Source organism: Eutrema salsugineum, unplaced genomic scaffold (genome assembly GCF_000478725.1).
Source record: "Eutrema salsugineum unplaced genomic scaffold, Eutsalg1_0 scaffold_6, whole genome shotgun sequence".
In the NCBI taxonomy this organism is placed as follows: Eukaryota; Viridiplantae; Streptophyta; class Magnoliopsida; order Brassicales; family Brassicaceae; genus Eutrema; species Eutrema salsugineum.
Window position 1 is genome coordinate 12878342 of NW_006256547.1, and position 3754 is coordinate 12882095.

General features: G+C 44.0%; 1 non-coding gene across 1 annotated transcript; it reads left to right on the top strand.

Moving 5' to 3' along the window:
- The first annotated feature begins 510 nt into the window (after nucleotides 1-510).
- On the top strand, nucleotides 511-617 carry LOC112083636. Its single transcript, XR_002897772.1, has one exon. It is a non-coding gene; the product is annotated as a small nucleolar RNA R71 (small nucleolar RNA).
- The last annotated feature ends 3137 nt before the right edge of the window (nucleotides 618-3754 follow it).

Here is a 3754-nt window from a genome sequence, read left to right on the forward strand (position 1 = left end):
CCTTGAAAGTTTTTCTTGGGAACAAAGTTCTTTGGAGCTTGAGAATTGGGATAGACCTGGTCTTGTGGGTTAGCTACATTGGGGTTCCTGTGTGAGAGGTTCTGATTTGCATTGCCATACTGATATCTCTGGAACCTCTGATTCCCAATGTAGTTAAGCTCCTCCTGTGTTAGACCTTCTTCACTTATGTTCTCAAAGATTTGAGAAGGTTCCTCATACTCTCCAACAAAATGCATTGGCTTCTGAGTGGTGAATTTCAACTTGTCCAATTCACTCCTCAACTCCTTTACTTCCCTAGTGAGCCTCTGTTCTGAGCTTGAACCTTCAGATCTATTTGATCTGTCATAGTCTTCACCATAAGTATCGTTGCTCATTGCTAAGTTCTCCACTAGCTCTAAAGCAGCATGTATCTCCTTTCCCAGAAAGTTCCCATTGGAAGCAGTATCTAGCTGGTTTCTAATCTTGGGAAGGGCTCCTCTATATAGTGTGCTGAGAAGGGAAACCTCACTAAACCCATGGTGTGGGCATTGGTTTGTGTAGCTCCTGAATCTTTCATATGCTTCACCGAAACTCTCATTCCTGTGCTGAGTGAAGCTAGAGATTTGGTTCCTTAGTTTTGCAGTTCTTGAGGTGGAGAAGAACTTAGATAGGAAAGCTTGCTTGCATTGCTCCCAGGTTTGAATGGAGCCTCTTGGAAGATTCTTTTCCCATTGGTGAGCTTTGTCACCAAGATTGAATGGGAATAATCTCAGCTTGAAACTGTCTTCTGAAACTCCATTAATCTTGGTCAGGTCACACACTTTATCAAATCGATCCAAGTGTTCCAAGGGATCTTCCATTGCTAATCCATGGAACTTTGAGTTCTGGACCATATTCAACAATGATGCTTTCACTTCAAAGTTGTTGTTTTGCACAGGTGGTGCCTGAATTCCAGCTCCATACTGATGAGCATTGGCCCTGTCATTCTCTCCAACATAGACTTGTGGTTGCTCATATCTCCTTTGCTGGTGTTGGAAGGGCTGATGTTGGTGGTGCATCTGTTGTCTTTGTTGTGCATTGGCCTGATGCCTCTGCTGATGAGATGGAGCTTGTCCTTGGTGGACATAAGCTTGCTGTTGATGCACCTGTTCCTGATGAACATTACCCTGATGTAACCCTTGACCAACTCCACTACCAGCTCCATTACCCTGAGCCTGTTGCTCTTGAACCGGTTGTTCTATATCCACCACATGCTCTCTTTGGTCTTCCATATCAGCCTGATCAATCTGTCTTCCACGTCTGTCCCTTCTCCTCCTTGGTACCAAAAGATTAATGTTGTCGTTGAGAGGGAAAGGTGGACCACAGCTTCTTGATCTGGACCTGGTGTTCATGCATCTGAAATCACAAACAGAACTTGAAAGTAATCAGTAAAACAAAAAAGAAAGCACTTGATCTCAAGAACAGATCAGAGCTTAATGCTAAACAATCCACAATTTGGCAACGGCGCCAATTGATAACTAAGAGTTTTCAAGGCTCTTTGTAGAGGTTATCAATCCCCTGTCTTGTAGTACAAGGGGTTTATCAATCCATATGTGGTGTTAGACACTAAACTATGTGATTAGATTCTTAATTCAAGCAAACAAGAGTGGTTTTGATTAACTAATGACAACTACAAACTTAAAAACAGGATTAAAGACTAAAGAAGAACTAAACAATGACAAGTGATATGAATACGATATGATGGAGGCATGAGATTCTAGACATGATAGTTGGTTAGGGTGCTTTGGTGCTAAACTAGAAATGCTAATGACAATGATGAGACATGATTCAAATGATTAAGAACTCTAATCTAGGTTAATCCTCTCATGAAGGTATTAACCCCTATACTAATCCATTTTCAAACCAAATCATCATTTGTGAAATATGAATCAATATGCATTAATAAACTGTTCTAATGATCATTCAAGCAAATAACAATACATCATCATGGAGCAAATGCTTAAACCCCTAATACAGCTCTTTCAGGAATTTCATCAAACACTTTTGGTGCATGAAATTTCCAGAATCTAGATCTCAAGTGATATGCAAGGATCTAGCATAGATAACAGCTGTTTAGAGAGATGAATCAATGAATCTAGCCCTAAGCACTCCTAATCTAACACTTTAGCACCCTAACCTACATATCTAGAACCTCATTAAGGTGACTACTCACTAATCATACTAATCTCTCTTAAACCTTTGCAAGTTGAGAAGATTGGCATGATTAATGATGATAAATAGAGATGGAGATGATAGATTAAGGGGAAAAACACTCTTCAAATCGATATTAAACTCAAAAGCAAGGTATAACAAATGGTTTTTCACCAAAAAGGAAAAGAGACTAAAAATGAGATAAAAGTGCTCTCCAAATTAGGTCTAAAATGTATTTATAGATGCCTTGGATGAACCGGGTCAACCCGGAACAAACCGGGTACTGACCCGGTCTTGGTGGGTAAAGAGTGAGTTTGCCACGGTCCAGCAGGTTCTTGGTCAGGTCGTGGCAAGTGACCGTGTCAAAGTCTTGTATCGCGTGTTCTTGGATGAATCATGGTACCACGGTCTAGCAAGTCCGAGTCAATACCCGTGGCAAGTGGTCGTGTCAAACGCCGAATGTATGTAAAAGGTTGCCACGGTCAGATGTGAAACCGTGATGCACAGCCGTGTCAAACGCCGAGAGTATGCGCAAGGTTGCCACGGCCAAGTCCTAGGCCGTGGCATTGAGACCGTGTCAAACGCCAGGAAAGTGTACAAAGCTGCCACGGTCAAGTCCTAGACCGTGGCATTGAGGTCATGCCAATCGCCGAAGATGAGTGAAAAGTTGCCACGGCCAAGTCCTAGACCGTGGCATTGAGACTGTGCCAATCGCCGAAGATGAGTAAAAAGTTGCCACGGCCAAGTCCTAGACCGTGGCATTGAGACCGTACCAATCGCCGAAGATGAGTAAAGTCCTTCCCGGCCAAATGCTACTTTGCCACAGTCAAGTGTAGATCATGACATGAAGATCGTGTCAAGTGCCGAAGGACTGCAATTAAGTGCCACGGTCAGGTGTGGACCGTGGCGTTCGATCGTGGCATCTTTCCCTTAGCTCGCATCGTTCAGGGCTGATTGGACCACTTCGCATTCCGGGAGGCTTAACTTCTAGGATATTGGTCCGAATTGTGTGGTTCCGGTTGCAGAGGACAGAAGACTCATATATCTTCAGCTTTGGTGAAGGAAGCTTCGGTGCTTGGGAAGTGGAAAGTTTCTTGGAGGGCTCATCTCCGCAGTGCATTTACACGGTCAGGGAAAGGTGTCTAGACATGTGTCCGTTCCGGAGATCGTATCTTCTTGCTCATAGCTCCGAATTGAATGATCTTGGATGTTCTTGAAAGAGGACTCGAATATCCCTGATTCTCATGAAGGCCCCGTAAACTGAATCGGTCTGGAAGTGCACCGTCCTTTGCATTCTTCGGAGCTCATCGGCTTGGTCCAAAACGGCAGCGAGACAGGAGTTTTTTCCGACAAGCTTAACTTTCTGCTCACGCGTCCGAATTCCATGATTCTACTTGCTCTGGAACCGTGATCCAATCCTCTCTAACTTTTCTGAAGCACCCGACAGCTGAATCGGACCGGAAGGTTCCCTGGACAGGCGATTTCGGAAACGTGTCTGCACCCGGAGATTTTGGCCGAGGAATCATTAGCCGGTACGCATTTTGGCCAATAAAATCCACCCGCGGTACGTGAGAATGGCCGAGAA